At 47.8% G+C, this 24,707-nt stretch overlaps 1 protein-coding gene across 3 annotated transcripts in view; it reads left to right on the top strand.

Annotated features, from left to right (window-relative positions):
* Positions 1–9,602: 9,602 nt before the first annotated feature.
* The window catches only part of SIDT1 (SID1 transmembrane family member 1), a 91,770-nt gene continuing 76,665 nt past the window's right edge, over positions 9,603–24,707 (top strand). For 2 of the 3 annotated variants that reach the window (XM_045001035.1, XM_045001034.1), the window contains exon 1: positions 9,603–9,671. The gene's annotated coding sequence lies outside the window, so the exon portion shown is untranslated. The remainder of the gene's footprint in view (positions 9,672–24,707) is intronic. The other variant, XM_045001036.1, reaches the window with a different exon arrangement.

The raw sequence follows: 24,707 nt of genomic DNA, 5'->3' as shown, positions 1-24,707 counted from the left end.
CCCCCCACTATAAATTAAAAATGGGATTTTAATTTAACAGGGGCTCAGGCTGTCAGCCCCACACCTGAGGGGCGGGGGCTGACAGCTCACAACCCTCAGCTAATAACTTCATGACCCTCTGAGGGGTTGCAACCCCCAGTTTGAGAACCCCTGGCATAGCTAAATGCTTCAGTGGTAGTGAGATAACATCTCTGGAAAAATTAGGCCCAGCTGAGACAATTCCCCTGCAATATCAAGCACAGTCAGTGCAATACAATACTGGGGATCTGTAAGCTTTTTGAGACCATACTTCACTACGGGATCATTATTCTCATTGACCTTCTCAATACAGTGGTCTACTGTTACGTCATGATTTTGCAGAAAGGCATTTACAGCAGAGTGATGTGATAACCAGCACTCTTCATTCAAAGGCCTGAATAATAATACATCATCTTCCAGTAGGCTGGCCAACATCTCACATTTAGTTTTCTTAACAGCTGATCTGCTAAATATTGTATATACAGTGTGTCATAGTGTTCCCACTTCTTTCATCATTGGTACATGTTTTCAGGCATCAGTGATGCCTAGGTCTTTATGGGAACCACAGTGTTGTAGTAAGTGTGGTACACATTCTGTAAAAAAGTACAGCTACACAGTTATGCTTACCATCTGGAGGCACCATCTGAAGTGAACATAGGCATTAGCTGTATATCCAGATTGTGATCCATGTAGAATTGTTTGATAGCTTCTTTAATATGCCAAGCATTGCATGCAGGGGTAATGCCAGCAAATGCAGTTGTGTGGGTGACATCATTCTGAGCTCAAAACTTGATAAGGATTAACATTTTGTGCATTACAATGTCAGTGCTCTTGTCAACTATCAGTATGAATTACAGAACTGCTATGATGTCACTTTGGCCTACTGGGTTAATAGACTGAACAAATTCAAATACACAGTTCGTTCTTCTCTAGCTGGTAGGAAGATTAACTTATTTCGCTACCTCGTCTCAAATGTGCTGCATGGACATCATGGATAAACTTATTTGCATAGCAAGGAGTACATTGTCAATCAGTGTTTTTATTTTGTCTCGGTTTGCTCGCTGACACTTCAATATGCTTATCTGCTTTCAGTAGACTCTGCTAGTAAATGTTGAATTCCACAGCCATGTTTCCAATTGTGTAGAGTTTTCACTGCATCAACATGGGCTTTCTGTACTAAGTGGCATCTTAGATAGTACAGCTTCCAGTCACTTAGATCATATGTAATTTTTGTTCTGAAGCTAAAGCTAACACTGACTGAATCAAAAAAAAAGTCTCCCACTTTCAAGAAGCCCCTTCCTAGGACGGCAGTTGTTTGTTTCCAAAAGCCAATTGTCTTTAAATGTCAAACTGCATTTTTTTTTCTGTGCCACTGTTAGTGCCTGTACTTACCTTGTTCAAACAACCCCCACATCCAAGCATATGTGTCATACTCTAAACTGTTTGCTGTGGCAGTTGCAAAGTGTGAGCTACAAATACAGAAGAAGCAGTGAGCTGCACAGTTATGAGGTCACCAAACCTTGTATTGCAGGAAGATTTTGGTGTCCCTGGCCTCTCTACATCCAATTCTGGGCTAGGAAGTGGTGGAGGCTGGTCAGTGAGAGGGCTCACTGGGATCAGGGTCACTGACTGCCCTGCTCCTGATACCCTCCCTAGCCCCTATCCAAGATGGAATTGTCACTAAGCCTGGTCCAGCTGAACCCCAGGCACTGCAATGTGATATAGCCACCATGCCACTAGGTTCTGAGACCCAGGGAGATAGACCCCAGTGCCCCTGGCCAACACCCTACCCAGCTAGTACAACTGAGGATATTCTCATTCATATGAGTGTCTAATACTTTTTTTATTTACCTGTATTTTTCCGTGTCTAAGACTATACTTTTTCCTAAAATAGTTAAACTAAAAATTGAGGGTTGTCTTATACACGGAAGTAAGCCCAGGAGAGAACTGTGGGAATGCGAAACTACCCATACCCAGTGATGAGCTGCCAAAATCCCAACCCCTATCCACCCCCCCCCCCCGAACTCCCCTGCCCTCTCTCCGGGCAGCCGGGGAAGCTGGGACGGGGCTGGGACTGGGCAGCCGGGGAAGCCCGGCCGGGGAAGCCGGGACGGGGCTGGGACCGGGCGGCCAGGGAAGCGGGGACCGGGCGGCCGGGGAAGCGGGGACGCGGGCGGCCTGGGGACGCGTAGCTGGGGAGCCGGGGAGCGGGCGGCCGGGGACGCGGGGAGCCGGACGGGCGGCAGGAGTCGGGTGGCCGGGGAGGGACGCGGCAGGAGCCAGGCAGGGCCACCGCCGGAGACCAGCTGGGATGCATAGCCCTCCTCATCCCCTCTACCCCTACTTCCGCATCCTTTTCCTGGGCCTGAGCGGCAAAGTCGGGGGGGGACAGCTGCAGCGCGGCTGGAGCGCAAAGAAAACAAAACAAAAAAACTTGTGGCATGGTCGGAACGGCAAAGCAGGAGGGGGAAAAAAAACAAAACAAAAAACCCGAATTTGGGGTTAGAAAAGTGGGGGGCATCTTATACACGGAAAAATACGGTATATAACAGCATTATATAGACAGTAAGATTAGCACAAAATAAAAGCAGCATTCATCTCACTGGAAACTTAAGCATGAAGTGGTAGAGAGAGGCTGTCATCACTAGATCTATAACAATACAATTGGTTGCAAGTTGAAGTTTCTTACAAGATTTAAAGCACTTGCTCACTGACCATATGGTTGGGATGTACCATGGTTGGGGGGGGGCACAGCCCCCAAGCAGCAACAGGGGTGAGGCAAGTAGCAAAGGCAGTGCCCACCCACCGGTGCAGGGCCCTTTTCCTGGGGCCACTGTACTCCCTCCTTGCCAGGTCACGTAGACACACAGGAGCCCAACATCCCCTCCCAAGAGTCCTAGCCCTCAAGGCAGCCTTCTACCATTCCCCCCACCCCCCAGGAGCTCCTGCCTTCTCCTTACCCCTCTCTGATGGCTCAGGTCCAACCCCAGCATCCCCAGTTTCAGTAGACTGAGGACCCAGCATGCAGACCCAGTTGCCAATTGTGCTCCCAGCATTCATGGTAGTTACAAGATCGCTGCATGGCCATGCATGCACAGAGATTACAGGGACCATTGATAGGGACATGGATGTGCATCATGCTGCCATCTTTGACCATGGGGTTCCAAGGACTAGAATGTCTGCTGAGTCTGGGGTCTGCTGACCTACGTGCCTAAAATGGGCTGCAGCATCTGAGTTTCTTGTCTGAGCAAACCCATGATGTCCTGATGCAGTTCCCAGTGCACCTCTTGTGCCTTTTCCCTCTCCAGCAGCAACCTTTGTCTGCATTCTTGGTTATTCTCTGTGGCCATGGACTCAGTGGATCCTCCCCATAGCCTGGGGGAGGGTCCTTTAGCCATGGGCAGGCTTGTGCCCTCCCAGCTCCTGGAACCCAATGAGAGAGACACACCAGATCCCCCACTCACCCAGTGCATGTATGTCAACATGTTACCTTGCTGGGATTAGAGTTAAGGCTTTGCATTGTAGTGTGAGCAAAATTACACAAAACAAGCTCTTCACTTGAAGAGGAAAATCCCCCTTCAGCAGAAATGTCCTGCTGCATTGGTTCCTCAGGCACTGCTGGGGAAAAAAACATTCCTGGGAGGAGGCATGGTGATCCTGTAGGGGGACTGGTCTGTGTGGGGTACAGAAAGAGACTGAAGTGCTGCAGGGAGAGAGAAGGGACAGGGAAGTGTTATGAGCAAATAGGCCTTGATCAGAGTGTAGCAAATGCTACTGAGTCACTTTTCATGCTTGGGATTGTACCTGAATTTCAATTTCTATTCAAACAGTAAAGTTAAAATAAATACATAAAAATTAAATGAATACATAAATCACTTAAGCTAATTTTGCACTAATATTTAAAAAGGATAAATAGGAGGACTGAGATAATTATAGGCCTCTCAGCCTGACATCAGTTCTGGGCAGAATAATGGAATGTCTGATATGGGACTCAATTAATAAAGAACGAGCATATAATTCAATTACTGCTAATAAACATGGGTTTATGGAAAATAGATTTTGTCTAGTGATATTTTGTTGTGATGAGATTGCAAGTCTGATTGATAAAGGTAATAGTGTTGATATAATATACTTAGACTTCAGCAAGGCATTATTGCCACATGACATGTTGATTAAGAAACTAGAGAGATAAAATCAATATGGCACATGAAATGGGATTAAAAATTAGCGAACTGACAAGTCTCAAAATGTAATTATAAACAAGGAATCATCACTGAATGGATGTTTCTAGTGGGGTCCTGTAGGCATCAGTTCTTGACCCTCTGCTATTTAGTATTTTTATGATGACCTGGAAAAAAACAGTCATCATTGCAGATGTCACACAAACTGGGGAGTGAGTGGTAAGTAACAATGAAGACAGGTCAGCAAAACAGTGTAACAGGCCAGAGGTAAACATATACATCTAGGAACAAAGAATGCAGGCCATAGTTAGCAGAAGGGGACCTGTATCATAAGAAGCAGGGATGCTGAAAAAGACTTGGAGGTTACGGTGGCTAATCAATTGAACATGAGCTCCCAAGTGCAACAAAGTAGCCAAAAGGCCTGATGCAGCCTTGACTGTATAAACCAGGGAATATCAAGTAGGGAAGTTATATTAACTCAATATTTGGTGTGAAGCTAGACAAATTGCACCTTATTTCTAGTTTGAAATTTTTAACAGTGAGAATAATTTTGCCTTTAATTCACAAACAAACCTGATTTCTAAATTAACATTTGAATTCCTCAAATGAAGAAATGCTAGAGAAGTACGAGGTATGATAATTTATATAACAAGGTTGCTCTACATTTTGTGTTAGTGAACATTTAAAATATGTAGGTAAAATCATCTTGTATTTCCCTCCATTTTTTTTAAAAAATGACAGCTCTTGGTGACTGATGCACTCTTTCTAAATCAGCTGTGGCTGAGCTCACATTGTGTCTTCTTTTCTTTTAAAGATCAGAATAAAAATCATTTAGACTCACCAAGAGGCGCTAATGCATCTTAGATTTTTCTCCTCGGCAGAAGCATTTACCCATGAAATGTTCCTGACCTGTAAAAAATGCTAGACTAGACCTCTGCTGACTTTCAAATAGACGGCTATGTCTATTGGTATGTAGTGTCACGAAACCAGGATTCCTTTTAAAGTAAAAGGTAGCCCCAAGCATAAATTAGAATGGCGCTAGGTCTGAAAGCAGTTGAGTGCTGCAGGCGCGGACACTTAGCAGTCAGTCTCGCAGCCTGGGGAAACCAGATTGCATTGAATACTTGATTTCCAATCCGGGTAAATCAAAACAGTCAGCAGAGCTGGAGGAGCAGCATTTAAGATCTCTGTTTTAAAAGAGGCTCCTTTAAATATGTACGTACATGTTATAAAACCTCTTCACTCGTAAAATAACTGGGGCTGTCCGTGTGACAGATGGGAACTATACGGTTATGATACGAAGGCAGGTCTTGCTATTGACCGTTTCCTGCTTTCGACAAGCCAGCTGCTCTTCAGAATTTTGCCCTGGATTTGTGTTCCTCGACTGGAGCTTGCTCCCCGTCTCAGCGGGTCGAGGCAATACAAAGACAGGATTTCTGCAGGAACGAGGTGGTCGGTTTTAAACAAGCTAAGGATGGGGGTTAAACACGGTCCCCAAACGTTTTCAGTCCAAGCTCCCCTGAAAGACGATCCCCTTTGGAAACCACTGGGCTACAAGTGGGGGGAAAACCCCAGTAATAAAAATGATTACAGCGAGGCCAATTGCTTTGGATCCCTCTCCCTCCCCGGGGGCAGAGTGGGGCTCCGGGGGGGGCTGTCTGCCTGCAGCAGCACCCCCCCCCGGGGGCTGGCTTCCCAACTTCCCACGCAGGATTTTTCTTTTTAAATGTGCATTTTGCTCGATCTTGTACAAATCTCCAGGAAGGCAGCGCTGGGGCTGGGCGGGCGCGAGCCGCAGCCCCTCCAGGGGAGGAAATGAAGGCGAGGGGAGAAAAACCAGTCCGGCCCCGGTATCAATATTTTATCAGTGTGTCAGCAGCAGCAGCCGCCGCCGGGGCTCGCGAGCGCAGCAGGGGATGGGGCAGCAGCCGAGCGCACCGGGAGCCCGGCGCGGAGCTGTAGGCAGCCTCGGGCTCCGGGCGCCTTAAAAGGGCGCTTGGGATCCCCGAACGCGGGGACCATGAGCGGCTTCGCCTTGCTCTGCGGCTTGCCCTGGCTCCTGGGGGTGCTGCCGCCAGCGCTGCCGGCCGGGGCCGGGGGCAGGAGCAGCCGACCCACCCCCACCAAAGCGGCGGTTTTCGACCGGGTCTACGCGGGGACGGTGAACATCAACCGCGAGGAGCTCTACTCCTTCAATTACACCAGCAAGCCGGGCCAGGTAAGGGCTGCCCAGCCTGCATGGCTGGCACTGGCTCCAGCCACCTCCCGAGCCCGCCCCGCTGCCGGGCGGAATGGAGACTTCTTGCTAGGGTGGGAGGTCACAGCAGCCTCCCGCTCCTCTCCCGAGCCCTGGCCTGGATTTGGCATCCTTTCCTTTCCCTCTTCCAGCCATGCAGGGAGTGCTGGTCCCCAGCATCGTGCTCCGTGCCTTGCTTCCCCTCCCCAGGAAGGCAGGAAATGCATGGTCTCTAACACCCCCCTGCGCTGCGTTAGCTTCCCAGCCATGCAAGAAATGTATGTACCCCCCTGCCTCGCTGTTCTTTGCCTATGCCCTCTCCCTCTTTTTTCTGGGGATTGCGTTATTGTGATGTGACTATCCCCAGTCCCCACCTGCAGCTCTGAGCCTTTTCCAGGGCTCCCTCTCAGCCCTGAATTTCCCAAAATAAAAGGGAAGAAAGCACACCGATTTATCTGAGCAGCCTTCAATTGCATAGATTGATGCTAGCCTAATAAGGTCACATCAGCGGAGATGATAGCGCTGTACCAACGCAATTATGGAGGCAACACACCGGTTTTGTCTAACTGTTCCCAACTTTCTGTGGTCAATGTTTAAAGGCTATAGTGGAATTCAATAACTAATACATGGGCAAAACATCTACGCCCTCAAATCTTTTTGTAAGTATCATGTTTCACACTTTAATGTCTAAGTAAGATCAGCATTCTCTTCTGAGACATGGGACCACGGATCATTAGTTGAGATGTAAGGGTCTCTATTACAAGTCATTTAGATGATTCATAGTAAGAAAAAAAGGTTGACTGATACAGGTGTGCTTAATTTTGGTGGTGGTGGGAGGAAACATATGTTCTATCCTAGTTTTTTCTGAAGCATCCTTCCCTATAATATCTAAACGCTAAAAGTCTTTCCCCGTCATCATAGTTCTATATGAATTATCTCATACATTAATATAGTATCTTTACATCCTAAAGCAGTGGTTTTCAACCTGTGTCCATGGACCCCTGAAGTCTGCAGACTATGTCTAAGATTTCCAAAGGGCCTCCACCTCCATTTGAAAATTTTAAGGGGTCAGCAAATGAAAAAAGGTTGAAAACGATTGTGCTAAAGCAGTAGTTCTTTTTTCCATTAACCACTTGAAAATTGCTGAGGGTCTCGATGGACCACTTAATGATCTTTCCAAATGTTGTTTGTACTGTTAGCTAACTATTGTAAAGCGCTTTGGATATATATATATAGTGCTTCTATCCAAAACGCTTTACAATAGTTAGCTAACAGGTGTAGGTCCACGGATGGGTCAGGTGGTCCACGGAGGGGTCAGGTGGTCCACGGATAGTTCCCTCTAAGGTGCACGCCTGTGCAGGCGTGGCTCCACTAATTAGGTGCCTGGACCCTGGAGAAGATGCACATATAAGGTGAGATGGTGGCCTTGTGGGGAATAGGCAGTAGGTGGGAGAGGGCAGTGGGGTGAGAAGAGGGGGTGGGGAGAATTTGGGACATGCAGGGCTGTGGCAGCCAGAGAAAAAGGCAACTTTCCCCAGCTCCAGGGCTGTGGCTGCCAGGGAGAAACGGCCTCCTTCCCAACCCCAACTCTGTGGCTGCTGGGGTGGGGGAGAGATCCCCATCTTTCCCAGTCCCAGCTGGGGGGCTGCTGCAATGAGAGTGAGAGAGGGGGCACATCCCTTGCATTAGAAAGGTAAGACTACTGATATTAAAATATGAGCTGTGTGCTTTTATTTTGTAGAACAAAAGAAGATTATTATTATTATTAAGGGGATATCCCCTTAATAATAATAATAATCTTCTTTTGTTCTACAAATAAAAGCACACAGCTCATATATACAGGCATGCACCTTAGAGGGAACTATCCGTGGACCACCTGAATGGAGCTCATGGACCACAGTTTGAGAACCTCTGTCCTAAAGCATACCAATATGGACAGACTTGTCCTGTCTTCAATTATACAGGACAATGGATTAGGGAATGTTTTTTGCGAGCTATATTTCTAATGCTCTCTAATAAAACAAAAAAGGTGTTAATGGATGCTAACAAGAAAAATGGGAGTTTTAAAATAAATTGCACTCTGAAATATAAAGTAATCCAGCACTTTATGGATTTCCCTTCATTCTCTGCCTCCCCCTCAAGTGTTATGTAAAATGTATCCACCATTAAGGCTGCAGTGCTATTTCAGTGTTTTGTTGATGCTAGTGATCTAACCAAGTTTTGCTCTCCTGATTCATGGAAGCACTGGATTGAGGAGATTCAGTGCATGTATAAACAATAAGTGTTATTGCAGGGTCTTTTGCTAATTTGTGCTATGAGCTATGCTTTCCAGGGTGATTTAGTACTATGATGATGGCCATATTTGTGCATAGCTAGCCAAGTAAACTCTGTAGAGCGAGGGGTCTGTTAACAGAGAATACAGATTTAGTGATTTTAGTTAGTTCATTTTACTGAATTAATTTCTAATTCTGTTCTAAAGGCATTCAGCTCTCTACAACCTTTAAAAATAGGCCCATAGGCAGGAATGGTGATCAGGGTAGGCAAGCAGCCCACACTAACTCCCAAATGTTTAACAAACTCTGTCTGGTACATCCCAAGCTCACCTTCTACTTTCATGCTATTGCAAGAATTCAAAGCTCCTGCAACGAAAGACAGCCAGCAAGTTCCAGGCTTCATTGCAGCTGTGTTCCAAAAACCCCTGGCTTCATGCCCCATCAGACTTCAGCACAAAGACTTTTGCACTGAAGTTAAACCTGCAGGGAACACCTGACTTTCAGTAGGATGGAGAGGTCTGGATACTTGAGTAACTAAAGTCAAGCTTCATTTTTAATTTATTTTTTTTAATTAATAATTTTTTCAAATATAGCCCTGGGCACACCTGCCTGAAGGGGGGGCCACATGGCCAACCCCTGGTGGGAACAGGGAGGAAAGTCATTTTGAAAACTTTATTGTTCTAAAAGGCTTCTAATGTGAGGAGAACCCAGAATGGACCCAGCACAGCCTCTAGGGAGCTTGGGTTTATTCAGCCAGAAGCCCTATAGCTGCTGGCATCAGTTAGCCTTGTCAGTATCCTCTAAGGAACTCTGACTTATAATTGGCATCAGGCATGTGTTTCCCCCAGACGGTGGGGATATAGACCAGCAGCAGGGGCTGTGCTAGGGTCAATCATATGGGGGCTCTTGAGCACAGCTGGGTGTACATATGTCTGTGTTTGGTCCCATCATTGATTCTGAAAGGTAGGTCTGTCCTAGGGTATTTGTGGTCTCGCTTTTTCTTTGGTTGCTGGTTGGAGGGAGGCTTCACTTTAAATTGAGACTCTGTGTGTGTGGGCAGATCCCTTTTGTACCTGGACAACAGCTGTAATTTAATGGAACCTCTCAGGATGCTTTAGCCATTATGAGCTTTGGCTCAATGAACCTCAAGAGTCTGAGCCGCTATCAGGATTCGTACAGTACTAAAAAATGATACAGCAGAGTTTACCTTCTGGTAGTGTACAACTCCTGTGGAAGTTTGACTTAATATTCATTCCCCTTCAACAATCTCTCCTGTCTCCAAAGTGCCTCTAGGTGGTGAGTCAGCCAAGCTTGGCTAACTTCGTGCTGTGCCTTGGTGTTCCTCCTGAGTTTTCCCCGTTAGCTGTCTGCCATCCATTCAGATTAATTTTGTGTTCTGGCCGACTTCATGCTCTTCATGCCTGGAGATGGAAACTGATGGAGGCCCACAAGTCTTCTGCATGGATGATTAATCCTAGTTATGGCAAGTCTGTGTTGAGTGCAGGAGTATCTTACTCCTGGAAGGGCTGTAGAGGGAAAATTGTTGTACCAATATAATAAAAACCAGCAGGATCTTATTAAGAGGGATAAGGCAAAGATGCCACATTTATTGTAAATACCATAACAAAACAAAAGACAATGTTTTTCTACTTATTTCTATTACTACTTATTCCTTATACACACACACACACATATTCATCCACACAATCATTCATTCAGGTTCTGTATAGATGTTATAGTTACCAGCCTAGATGTTGCTCATGCCAAGTTACTGGCCAGGTACCTTGGTCATGAGGATGGAGCCGAGTCTGTGTCAGATGCATCTGATGCTCCTGGAGGTTGGTATCAGAACCATAGACTCAAAGTCCTCAGTCTTTAGAGTCCAGTTTTATAGGGATTTTTCCCTATGTTAGTTCATAGGAGTTGCCTCATTCTGCTGTTGCTAAATCAATCAGCAGATGGCTGGCTCCATTCTGTCAGATGCTTGTTTTTCCTTCCTTTGAGGTGTGGTGGGTCATCTGGTTGATCCCACTTGACACCTTCTTCAGCCAACACTGAATTCTTCAGACTGGTAACTCCCTAACCATTCAGTCACATACATTCTCTATCTTAATCACATCTATTTCACTGTTTCTTTACTTAGAGTTAATTAATGTTTAACAAGTTTTATACAAAGTATTTCTTTGAGCAGGCTTCACACAGACACAGCTGGTGGCTTGCAGGTTAGAATCACAAATTTACTTTTAACATAAACCTTTAGTTATGAGGCATCAATTAACAATAAGTCATTTTTCATATAAACCATGTCTAATATAAACCTTCTTTAATATCTCTACAAAATGTGATTCTAACTGGCTTCATCTGGCCCCCTACCTCTGGGTAACTCCTCTTCTCTTCACTGTTCTGAGGGCAGATACACAAAGCAGGAGATAAACATTCAGAGAGCCAAAGTAATGATGACAAGACCTGTGGGTCAACATATGCCCTAGCTGCAGGCTTGCTGATTTGGGGGGCAGGCAAAGGGGGCAATTACCTAGGGGTCTGGGCGATTTAGAAGGGCCCGTGGCGGCTGGGAGGCCCAGCCCCTTTTAAATTGCCCAGGTGGGCCGCAGGACTCCGAGGCACACGTGGGACGGTACCGGCAGTGGCGAAGGTAGCCGGGCGGGCATTGGAAGCCTGGGCCATGTTGGAAAAGCGTGCCCAGCCACGCAGGCGCAGCACCTGTCCTGGGGCCTGGAATTGCTGTCAGCAGGCCTGCCTAGCAGACTTTGTGTAGACTCCAGTCAGCCATGCCCTTCTCTGTGGCTGCTGGGTTGCAGAATGCCTGCCAGCAGCATGCCTGGAATACAGTCAGCCAGGGAGATGGGCTTCGCCTTCTCTTATGCTCTTGCTGGATGGCAGACTGGGAGCAGGACCGTTGTACCTAGCTGGTTCTCCCAACACCTCTCTGGTTTCTAGAAAGGACTTGGGCCTGACTGACCTCAAGATACATTGAGTGCCTGTAGTCATTCGCTTCCCGTGCTGGGCATAGACACACATGGTTAGAGGAAGAGATGGCATGTGTAAGACCTACATCTCTCTCTCTCTCATACGTGCATGCAGAGGCTAGTGGCTGTAGCACCAGGGAAGATGCTTCTATTCCTGGGTCTGCAAGAGAGTGGCTGTGAGACCTTAGGCAAGTCACTCTGCCTTCCTGTGACTAAGTTGCTCTATGTGTAAAATGGGAATAGCAGTATTATTAGTATCTCTCAGGCTGTATAATGTCCACAATTGTAATAGATTTCCATTCGTTTGTGCTCCTCTGGAGCATAAACTTCTAGCGCACATACATCACCCTGCAGGATCAAGCTTGTATATGAAATGGCCTGATATTGTTTCTCTCGGTCTTTGTGACGGTAATTTAGGAATGTGCACCAAAGAGTGATATTAACATATGGCTCTCATGCAACACTCTCCTTGTCTGAACTACATTGGCTGCATTGTCTGTCACAAAACTAGTCATGTCTCTGAGGAAAAGGTAGGAAGCCAGCAAGCTGCAGAGCCTGGAAGCCCTGGAGCCAGCAGCAGGAGGTGCTCTGTGCCTGTTCACTAGGCTACTCTGCATTGTTTTGCTTCTCTGGAGGGGGACTGAGTGGAACAAGCCACTCTCTTCCGCCCCTTTGCTTGCTTTCTCATGGACTTCTCTGCAGAAGGGCCCAAATACTTTGTCCATTTTGACTGGAGGGCCAGGTTATTCTTCCTAACAGAGGGAAAGCAGCACAGAGCCAGAGGAAAGCTGAGATAGTGACTGTAATTGATTGGCAGAAGTAAGGCACACAGGAAGCCATGATGGGAAGGGAGGAGCTTAGAATAGCAGCACTTTTCTTTTTTCCCAGTATGAGCCCTGGAAAAAAATTACACTGCTATTCTGGCACTGGAGGAACCAATGGGTGAAATGTTGTTTGGTGGGACTAAAAAATGTCTGCACATACTTTTTTAAAAATAGAAAATATTTAAAACAAAACTGAAATGTTTCTTATGTTGGCACAGTACGGCACACAAAGGGGAACCTGGTCCCTGCCCTAAGGAGCTAACAAAATTGTTAGATGGCTGGAAGGCTCATCTGAGTTTTCCCATGTAGCAACTGCATTGCTCAAACAGCTGGAAGTCCTTCATTGTGGTCTCCCCAGCAGCACTCTGAAATTGCTAACCTTGCTCTCTGCATAGCTGTTTGTTTAATGGGGAACTGTTAATTTGGTTTTTATTTTTACACTATTACACAAGTGCATTCTGGCACAAATATATTCAAATAACAAAGCCAATTGTGTGCCCTGCAAAACTCATGCAGGCAATTAAGTAAGTAAACATCTAAATGATGACCTTACTGGGGACCTCAGGGCTTGGGAGAGGGTAAATATGGAATAGCAGTTAATTTTACTAAGTCCTAGTGAATTTTACTCTGCTGGCCAAACAGAGAAGGCTCCATGCAGCTGGTGAGAGAACCTACCCTGCTCCTGTACAACAACAACCCAGGGATGTTGTGCAGAAAAGAAATATGCCACAGTTATGGAGGAATCCAAGAGATTCTGTCTTCATCTCCATAAATTCTGCCAGTCACCCAAACTGCATTAATCATATTGTACATCCAACCGTCTTCTCTGTGCAGAGCTTTGGCTACTTCCTTGCAAAGATTAACTCCACACAGGACATTCTCTGGGCATGAGGGATGACAAGCTAAAACAGAAATCAGAACCTCACCCTCCTTGAACGAGGTTGGACCAATTGCACAAATGCATAAAATGGAAGCTCTGAGAGACATCTGGGCCATCGTATGTGCCTCAGACCACTGGACATAACGGCTTGTGAAATCCACTAAAGAACAGCATCACCCCTTACTGACCAAAATCATGGAAAGTTGCCTGCTTTCCTAGAGCAGGCAACTTACCTGCTGGACCCCCAAAAGAGTGTGATAGTCAAAGGATGATCGAGAAACCAAGACTCTGCGCTAATGATCTTGCAAACTATTGCCCTGTCTCCAGCTTCCCTGTCCTGGGCAAATGCATTGGATTCTGAACACCTCCACTTTACAACAGTCTGCTCATATCCTGGCCCCTTCCTAATAAAGATCCAGCCCAGCCCACAACACGGAGTTGGTTCTAATAGGGTTAGTGGATGACACTTTCCCTCTCCCCGCCCCTGTGGCTATGAACAGAGGCCAAATCTCAGTGACCGCGACGCTTATCCTGTCAGCAAGTTTTTGACAAAGTGCTCAGAGGCCAGCTACTGGCTCAGGTTTCATTCCGAATCTGGCTGCTGGTGGTGCAGGTCACTGGAACGGGGGAATGGCTCCTGGGTCTCCCACCACCCAAGTGGGTGCCCTAACCACTGGACTATAGAGTCCTTCTCATCCTCTCTCTTTGGCCCTCTGACTCTTTAAATAGTTGTACACAATGGAACAGCTTCAACAGGAGAGATTGAGGGAGCCCTACACCAGGTATAGGATAGTGTGTGTGTGTGTGTATATATAGGATATACACTATCCTATACATCAGTGGTCAGAGCATGCACCTGCAGGGTGGGAAATGCTGGTTCAAACCCATTTGCCCCATCACTCGGAAGGGGGAACTGAACCTAGGTCTCCCACCTCCCAGGTAAGTGCTTTAACCACAGGGCTAAAAGTAATGAAGTGGGCACCACCACATCCTCCAATTTTGTGTGGAGTGAGGCAGATGCCCTAACTCATTCTCATGAGAAATGACTTAACCTGCCTGACTCCAGGAGAGGGGTTCCTGGTTGTGGCTCACAAACAAAGACAGGCACTTCCCTGCAGCCCAGACTTCGGTGACTAGCTCCATGAGTGGGGCAGAGCTTAGGGATACATCCCTCTCATCAGCATCTGCCATTGGCTAACTTAGGCAGCTCCCCACCTAGCATGCTGGCTTTGGTGAATCGCATTCCATGGTGCCTATCTCTCTCCATTCATTGTCTAGGAGTGGAGGTGACCAGCACAGGCTGTATGAATTGCACTGTTCCAGTGATGAGGTGTTTGGTGGTTGTTTTGTTTTTTAGTTATTATAATGTTTAGGGGCCTAAAAGTTAGGCATTGCAATGCTCAGCATAACAATACCTATGTCCCTTTATGGGTCCAGGCCCTTAACACTAAGAGTCTATGGGGATTAGCAATAGGAAACAACAATTTACAGAGAAGGTAGGGAGGCAGAAATTGCATCATCTTGGATCTCCATATTTATTTTCCTTCAATGACTCCCCACTCAGATTTATGTCATTCAAAACAGTTGGGAGGAGGAGGAGAAACATTCTGCAGTGACAGTCAGTTCATTCACTGCCACTGCCCCCCAGCTCAGCTGAGATTCAATTGAATTCTCTGGCTTCAGGAGGTGCTTTAAAGCCTACTGGGCCAGTCTCTCTTGGCCACCTCCAAATTGACATGATTCTGCCCCTTCTGAAGCACTGTCTCTTGCCTGCTGAACTTTGTAACTCAAACAGCTTGTGTGCCTGCAGATTAGAGGTGTTCCCTGCCCCGTGCTTTGGCTTCGTGCCCTCAGCTTGTCAGGCCCAGGACCAAGCACTTGTTGCAGGCTGAACGTGGAGGCATTGGAATGGGAAGCTGAGCGTGCGTGTGTAGGCTACTGGGGATGTATTCAGGTGCTCTAGAACCTTCCTTTCTCACAATCTCATGTTAGATGGCTGCAGTAACCCTCCCGAGAGCTCCTTCCTGCAGCAGAAACGGCCATTCCTTTTTTCTCTGTCAAATTCCTGTTCCCATAAACCAAGATTCCCATCATTGTCCAAGTACTGTGGCAGCAAGTTTTCCACTTCGACAAGAGTTCAGTTTAGGCTATTAAGTACTGAAGCCACTTTTGTCCCTTTAGCTGTGTGCATTTGCAGTTGGATAATCTTTTCCATTTTCTTGCTGAGAATGAATTTCAAACACTCTCCTGATACCGCTCTAGAGGCGATGGTGATAGAGTTAAACTGTCAATATTTATCTTTCCTCTCCTTTCATGATGTGTTTTACGTGGCACTTGAGGTTGCCACCCTTAGTCAGCTGCCTGACTTCTCCACCCACCTTCAAACACAGACGCTCAGGTTCAGTAAATTAAACAAAATACATTGGGCCCAGCTCTGGCTGGTGGCTCCAGCAATGAACACAGCAGATGAGCTCAGAGCCAAGCGAGAGTGTAGAGCAGAATTTTCCCAGTCAGTCCTGGCTCTGCTTCATATTTTTACAGCAAGAAGCCCCTGGACAGTTCCTCTATTATCGCAGGCAACTTCCAAGATAAAGCCTAGCTGTTGGAGGGCGTGCCCTGCTTATTAGGACCAGAGGTGAAAATAAGCCGGTACGCCGTGCCGGACTGGACCGACTTCTCCGGCAGTGATTTAAAGGGCACAGGTCTCCAGCCGCTGCAGGGAGCCCTGGGCCCTTTAAAGCACCTCCGGAGCCCTGCCGCTGCTACCCCAGCCCTAGCCCGAACCCTGCTGCCCCAGGGTAGCGGAAGCCGGGCTCTCGCAGTGATTTAAAGGGCCCGGAGCGCCACAGCAGCCAGAGCCCCGGGCCCTTTAATTTGCCCCTGAGCCCTGGGGCTCCCAGCCGCCTCTGCAGCTGGTAGCTCTGGGGTGATTTAAGAGGCCTTTAAATCTTGAAAGGCCACGCCTCTTCCTGTTGAGATCATACCTCTTCCGGTTGAGGCCCCACACTGCTCAGGACTCCGGCATACCGGCACGTCCTTTAAGTTACTTTCACCCCAATTAGGATATTGCTCTAAAGCCAGTAATGGACTGTCCACTCCCCCACACAGCACCATGAACCTGCATGCAGATTGCTCCTTGCAGGAATAATCTCTGCATGGGATGTGCCTGGAGCTGTGGCAGTCCAGAATGCAAGTGTACCATGATACTTTTGTTTTGGGGGTGACTTTGGCACAATGCTGGAATATGGTTCCCAGAAATTGGAAACCCTCAACCACTTGTTTGTGGCAGGGGTTATTGGCATCCTTTTACTTGTTTAGTGAGTCTTCAGGAGTTGTCTACTTTGGAATACTTTATGGTCCAGGCAGGGCCGGCTCTAGGTTTTTTGCTGTGCCAAGCAAAAAATATGTTGGCTGCCCCCACCCCAGCCCTGGGCTGCCCCCTGCACCGCCCTGCTGCCCCAGCCCTGGGCTCTTCCCCCCCCACACACACACCTGCACCCCCTGCCATCCCAGCCCTGGGCTCTCCCCCACACCCCCTCATGCTGCCCCAGCTCTGGGCTCCCCCCATACCTCCCACCAGTGCCCCCCCACCCACACACCCCCTGCCACCCCAGCCCTGGGCTCTGCCTCCTCCACCTGCACCCCCTGCCGCCCTGCCCTGGGCTCTCCCCACCCTCCCCCACCTGCACCCTCCTTCCGCCCCAGCCCTGGGTCACTGGTAACTTGCTCCCATGGTGGGTCATTCAGCAGGAATTTTGGATGTGCACAGAACACAGACAGGATTGGTTCCCATATGGTTACAGAACTGCAGTAAAGTGGAACAATTTTCAGCTTGTGTGATTGGAGGATATCTGGATGCATATTATAAGACTGTCCTCCATGAATGAGGAAAAGTTGAGGTGCCTTTATTATTCTTTTGTTCCACTCTTTGTTTCTATGGGGAAATTGACAATGCAATATCACTGTCTTCCTTTTAAACAAATAAAACTTAAAAGGCAATGGCTGTTGAAAATAGCAATTCCAGTCCTAATAACCACTGGGAAGCATTTCTTGCTCAATTTTATCCTACTTTTTCTACAGCAAATTACAGTGGATCAGTATATTTTATTTTGGAGAAATGAAGTAACAGCTGCCCAAATTGAGCTTGAGCACTCCTGAATTTTGAGGTGTTCAAATTTGGAAGGCAGGTGCTAGATTCCCTTTCTGAATATTAGCTAAATCTGGAAAGGAAAAGTCAATTTCTGCTTCCATGGCTCAGAAGTGGAAATCCTCCTACGTGCCTGGTACTGTATCTAAAGTTGCCCAGGTCCAGAGCATCCCTTCCCCTACTTTTCATTTTAAATTCTAGTGGGATCTACATACTTCCCTTGCTGGCTCCAGATAGAGAGGGGCACTGTCCATTTAGTCCACCCAATTCCTTCTTTGGGGGCTGTAAGGTGAGGTCACACCAGTATCCCTAATTCAGTCTGGGGATGTCTTCTGAAGGGGATATCTGGGCCAAAGCCTTCTACTCCTTGGGCACACTTGTTCCCCATTCACAGTGCAAACCCGCTCTAGCAGTGAGCTCTCCATTCACAACAAGCTGCAGCATGAGGTTTCAGCTACCATACTCCCTCCCCCTCCCTTTCCTGTTGGTAGCAACCAAGGGAATGCTGGGAAATGTAGTTCTTTCCCTGCTCCAGGGCTGGCTCTATAGGCAGGGAGCTAACCAAGGAACTACAGCTCCCAGGGCCCCCTGTTGGTTCTCAGCTCCCAGGCTGAATCCCTGCCAGCTGCCGCCCCTGCAAATGGGCTGCCCCAAGCAGCTGCTTGCTTTGCTGGTGCCTAGAGCCGCCCCTGGGTCCAGGACACTTAGAATTCCCTATGTCTTAAAATAACTCAGAGTCTGGGGATAGAAGTGGGGAAGGTGGTTTCTTTTTTAAAAACTGGATTGTTGTCTTTACCAAGGCAGGACAAGGCACTGTGCTGCTCTCTTGGATGCGGATAGGGTGATGTCCCTTGGTTTCTAGGGTTTTAATTAGCTTACTTGCTCTATCTTGAGGGAAGGCATTTAGAATCCTAGACTATTAAGGTTGGAACAGAGCTCAGGAGGTCATCTAGTCCAATCCCCTGCTCAAAGCAGGACCAACCCCAACTAAATCATCCCAGCCAGGGCTTTGTCAAGCTGGGCCTTAAAAACCTCTAAGGATGGAGATTCCACCACTTCTCTAGGTAACCCATTCCAGTGCTTCACCACCCTCAGCTACATCAGTAATTTAATGTTTTCGTTTTGCATTCTGTTCTCTTCATCTGTCCTCTTGGCACAAAAGTCAATTACAGATCTGTGGCAGATAAGACAGACAAAGTAACTCTTGGAATTCATAGGGACACATGGAAGTATCAGTATGTGCTCACTTGTGTAACTGTTGTTAAATCTGTGAAGGGTTATGCTGGCTGTATAATCTATAAATTATTATGGTGGAAAAGGGATTAAGGCTGGTTAAGCATGGTCTGCCCTAAGCAACGAGTTGCCAAGTTTTGAGCACCAGACCCTACTACCCACCACGCTGCACATTTCCACCGATAGACTCTGTGTCTCCCCAAGTATGTTCTATCTCCAGCGGATGAATCATAGAATATCAGGGTTGGAAGGGACCTCAGGAGGTCATCTAGTCCAACCCCCTGCTCAAAGCAGGACCAATTCCCAACTAAATCATCCCAGCCAGGGCTTTGTCAAACCTGACCTTAAAAACCTCTAAGGAAGGAGATTCCACCACCTCCCTAGGTAACCCATTCTAGTGCTTCACCACACTCCTAGTGAAAAAGTTTTTCCTAATATCCAATCTAAACTTCCCCCACTGCAACTTGAGACCATTGCTCCTTGTTCTGTCATCTACCACCACTGAGAACAGTTTAGATCCATCCTGTTTGGAACCCCCTTTCAGGTAGTTGAAAGCAGCTATCAAATCCCCCCTCACTCTTCTCTTCTGCAGACTAAATAATCCCAGTTCCCTCAGCCTCTCCTCATAAATCATGTATTCCAGCTCCCTAATCATTTTTGTTGCCCTCCGCTGGACTCTTTCCAATTTTTCCACATCCTCCTTGTAGTGTGAGGCCCAAAACTGGACACAGTACTCCAGATGAGGCCTCACCAATGTCGAATAGAGGGGAATGATCACGTCCCTCGATCTGCTGGCAATGCCCCTACTTATACAGCCCAAATTGCAGTTGGCCTTCTTGGCAACAAGGGCACACTGAGGTAATGCACTAGACACCTGTCTCCTCCGTATTAAAATATGGAGCCAGAGCTGGATCAAGAATATGGAACGCAGCCAGGAGGAATAAGACCGACCAATAAGCACTCACAGCCAAGTGTAAATCTCACTTCTGTGTGTCCAGGCTTTCCCGCCCTTCGTTCTCAGATTCAGATGTTAAAAATCAAAGGGAAGGAAGAGAGGGACTGGTATCATTTTAAGTAATGGGAGGCACATTACCTGGCCCTCATCACCATGGTAGCAAGCGTCTGGATGGACAAGAACCTTCAGTGCATATCTGGCCTGTTGCTTCATATCATTGAAACAAAGATTCTGTTTCAGGATTTTTCCTGAGCTTTTAATATGAGAATTTTGGTAGGGAATGGGGAGGGGGCAGGCAGGGATGGTTGCAGCAGGGGTGATGCTAATTGTGTGTATGAGGGTGGGGCTATTTTCAGCTCAATGGGGTCATCTGAATGAGTCACTTAACATCTCCTTCATATTGTGTAGATATCTCTCACATTCAAATGGTCCCATTTTTGGCCTGTGCTTTAGGAAGCTGCTGCTGTTGCGTAGAAGGAGGGTGCAGGGAGAAGCGTGAGACCTCTCTCTACCCTTTTTCACTTCACAAGTGTCCCTAGCGTCTGCAGGGGATTGCATCAGCGATTCTGCACTGAGGCCAAAACCCTCTTTTCCCCAGCCTGCGGGGGGAGGGAAGGAGGGGAGATGTTTCCTCTTTCCTCCACCTCCCAGCAGAGTAATTACAGTATGAATCATGGAATCATGGAAGATTAGGGTTGGAAGGGACCTCAGAAGTTCATCTAGTCCAACCCTCTGCTCAAAGCAGGACCAAGTGGAGACGTAGGCACTGCATCTCCACTACCTACTCCCTATGACCGACAGGAGGCTCCGTATAGTAGGCTTCCCTCTGGGAGACCATAGAGTTGAGCTCTCTGCCACCCAGGAAGTGTTCAATCCATACATGGGTACCCGCAAATTCTCCCTGCCTGATTAGAGGAACCCCACTGCGGTGCCCTTTGCTCTCCAACAGAGGGAAGCAGACTTTGCCCCCCTGATACCACCCCCCAGGCTCAGCAGACCCAGAGTATGAATCTAACTAGAACTGATAACATTGTCCCATGGGAAATGCTGCTGCCACTGCAGCGCTGACATCCCCACTGTGGCATTCTCCAGCGTGGGGATGTGGGGGCCACGGGGAAGCTCGGCACTTCCTGGCCCTTGCGCTGCAGGTGGATAAAATAGCTTTTCCTACCGGAGACAAGCAGCACAGGTTAGACAAGGGTGCAGCCCAGGAGAGGTCTGTGCTCATGGGTGAGGTTAGTGCTCCTGACTTTAGATAATGACAGGAGGATTAATAATTTACCGACTTGCACAAGCAAGATTGCTTAGAGGTCTGTGTTTGTGGCCAAAGTCTTGTCAGGAAGGGAGATGGCAGTGCATGGGCAGGCCATTTGTCTGGTTTTGACCCAGATGGTCCCTTTTTTGGGGCGGCTTGTCCCCCGTCTGGTACTGAGACACACTCAGGTGTGGGTTTGTCTGGCACTGGCCAAGGGAATGCCAATTTGAAGAGTGCACCCCTCTACCCCTGCTGGCATAACCTCGCACACACTAGGCATGTGAGGTCACGCTGGTGGGACTAGAGTGGTATGATCTGCAAAATGGCATGCTCTGTATGGTGTGACCTCATATGCACCGGGCATGTCAAGTCATGCAGCAGAGGTGGTCCCATGTTATTTCTGGACTAGCTGGTATTCCGGGAATGCGTGACTGTTCACACTAATGGTGCGTGAGGCAGGTTCAGGACAGCTGGATTTTAAACAGGATGCCAGCAAGCCATGGTTCTGGATGGAGTGCTCAGGATGGCATCTGGGCTGTCCCATATTGCACCAGTAGGGCTCGACCTAAAGTGTAGAATAAAACGTAAAAAGAACATAGGCAATGTGCAGGTAAAAATACAGACTTTAAATCTCAGTGTACCTACAGCTCTCCTCTTACTCCAGTATTTCTAGGATCAGACGGGAGATGTTCTGACCTCAACCTCAGTTACTGCCTCCCTGGGTGATCCTCAGTGTGTCCCTTCCCTTCTGTGTGCCTCAGTGTCTGCACCTGTAATATGGAGATAATACTTGGAATCCTCATTACAAAGGATTCCAAAGCAATTTGCTGTATAAAGTATGTAAGATATACAGATAGCGGACTAGTGTTCTCAACCTGAGGCCAAGGACCAACGATGTCTGCAGAGCATTTCCAGGTGACTCATGAAGCTGTGACTGCCAAAATTGTGAAGCATCTGTCTTCAGGCAGTGACAGTTCCTGTTAGTAATAACCTGGTCTGGGTGCTTCTTGGAATTTCCTGAGGTGTCTTTGGCCAAGTAAGATTATAAAACAAAGCACCGTATGCACCTGCTTCAGGCCTTTCTTTGAAGGAAATTCACTTGTAATCAGATCTGTGCAGGGCATCAAAACTGGAGGGGTCACAAACTCAAAAGGACAGAAGCAGTCCACGCAGTGACCTAGAGTGATGCGAAAAGTGGAGAATGCAGACAACAGATGATAACATTACCATTAGTAAGCATTTCCTGTATGTCATATTACTAGCTATTCAGAGGTTTCAGAGGGGTAGCCGTGTTAGTCTGTATCAGCAAAAACAATGAGGAGTCCTTGTGGCACCGTAGAGATTATGCCCAAATAAATTTAAGCTTTCGTGGGCTAAAACCCACTTCATTAGATGCATGGAGTGAAAAATACAGTAAGCAGATATAAATATACAGCACATGAAAAGATGAGAGTTGCCTTACCTTTTTTTTTTTTTTTTTAAGCTCTGAAATAAGATGCAACAAATGGGAAGAAAGGAGGATGAGGGTGGGGATGATGATTAAAACAAGTTATGTTATCCTGACTGGATCACTCCAAGTAAAATGGCGCTTTTTGAGGAGCAAACACTAAAAAAACAGCACACAGTCGGACACTACAGTGACTTTGGCATTATTTAAAAATACAACAACAAAAATGCCTAAATATACATGAAGTACAGCAACACAATGCAATATAACCCAGCACCAGCAAAACAGGCAATTCCAAAGCTTCAACACCCTGCAATGGTTTCCCACCTCTACAATTACCTCCCCCTACACCTTCATTTTGGAATACCGGGGGAGGGGGTTAAGTTTTGCAGCATGCCCTGAAGATCACTGGATTTGGTCTATTTCTGATTCTTGTGAATGTATGTGAAAATTCCGAAGCCTGAAAATGCCCTGGCAACAGCCCCAGCTTACGTATGCCAATGAGGCTTCAGCTCACGAGCTGCTGATCCTGAGTGTGGTGCTGTGGCATGGGGAGAGAGGAGGTCTCCCAGATAGGTCCAGATCCTAAGGCATTTATGGCTTTAAAGGGCAAAACCCAACACTCTTTAAACTAAACCCAGAAACCCACAGATCACGGAGCACTGGCTTACCAAGCGGGACACCATATTCTGGCTGGTTTTAAGGTATAGTGCCATGCAGGAGAGCTCACAGAGGGACAGCACTGCAGGGCTGCCCAGAGGATTCCGGGGGCCTGGGGTCTTCGGCGGCGGGGGGGCCTTTCCGTTCCGGGACCCGCTGCCGAAATGCCCCGAAGACGTGGTGGGGGCCCCCCGCTGCCGAATTACCACCGAAGACCGGGCTGCACTTTGGCGGTGGGTCCCGCTTCGGCGGTAATTTGGCGGTGGGGGGCACCCGCCACGGGTCTTCGGGGTACTTCGCTGGCAGGTCCCCGAACGGAAGGGTCCCCTGCCGCCGAATTACCGCCGAAGACCGAGCTGAACTTCAGCGGTAATTCGCCAGTGGGGGGTCCTTCCACTCTGGAGCGGAAGGACCCCCCGCCGGCAAAGACCAGGCGTGGCAGAAGCTCCTGCGCCCGGCCCCACAAGAGTTTTCTGGGCCCCCCCGAAGCGAGTGAAGGATCCCGCTCCAGGGGCCCCGAAAAACTCTCGTGGGGGCCCCTGTGGGGCCCGGGGCCTGGGGCAAATTGCCCCTTTTGCCCCCCCCTCTGGGCAGCCCTGCAGCACTGGGCAAAGGTAATTGGTACGCTAGGGCTGGTCCCATCTTTATTCTATCCCAAGACTCGCATGTTGTATTTGATCCAGTGTTGGATACTGGTGGTTGTCTTATAGGCAGTTCAGCAGCCTTGAGGAGGGATTTCTAGGAGGAGAGGGTAGTGGCCTTATAGAGTAATTCAGGGAGGAGGTGCCATAGGCATGTAGCAGCATGGAGGACAGTGCTGAGTAGTCTATGGGGAGAAATGGGCAGTTGAGGTCCGCATCAGGTGGTGGAACAGAGGTGTGAGGTCGTTGTGACAAGAGATGAGTGGATAATCAAGAAGGATTAAAGCTGAACAGGGCTTTGAAGCTTGAACTCTGGTGGAAAGCAGAGAGCTATTCAAAGAGGAGAGCCAGTGTCAGAGTGATGATCATAGCAGCTGCATTGTGTATGGACTGGAGGGGGCAATATGGGCATCCAGGAAGACGTGAGCTGCAGCAGAGTGTGTTTTAGCCATCTGTTCTAGAGGTTACCCCAAGGGAGCCAGTGAGAAGGGGGGAGAGAGCAGGGGGTGAACCTGGAGGAGTTCGCTGGGCTACAGTAAAATATACTTTGTTCAGTAACCTTCTAGCTTTGGCAGGGCCGTACGGATGAGAGGCACCGACACTGCATTTCCACTTTTGCGGGCATGGTTTTGATTAGGTTTCTGTGGATGGGACATCAAATGAAAAATAGTAAATAATCTCCTCCTATTCAGTAACATTCCTGGGGAGCAGGAAAGGAAAGGTGTGAGAGTAACAGCCTAGTGAACGGTGTTGTAGTAAAAGCTCTTGGATGAAAAAATTAATCTATTATTAATATGAGGCCTACAGGACTTCTCTGGGAAAGTATTAAAAGATTAATTAGGGGTTGCTTTCTGGTCAGCTGTACTGCAGAGTGTGTCCTGAGGCCTTTACACATTGCAGCTTCCTCCCAGGGTGTCAGTGTGGCAGATACAAAGCTCTGTAATGATCCTGTGTTGTTGGGGGGAGAAGG

The sequence above is a fragment of the Mauremys mutica genome, chromosome 1 (genome assembly GCF_020497125.1).
Source record: "Mauremys mutica isolate MM-2020 ecotype Southern chromosome 1, ASM2049712v1, whole genome shotgun sequence".
In the NCBI taxonomy this organism is placed as follows: Eukaryota; Metazoa; Chordata; order Testudines; family Geoemydidae; genus Mauremys; species Mauremys mutica.
This window is presented reverse-complemented; position numbering and strand designations above follow the sequence as displayed.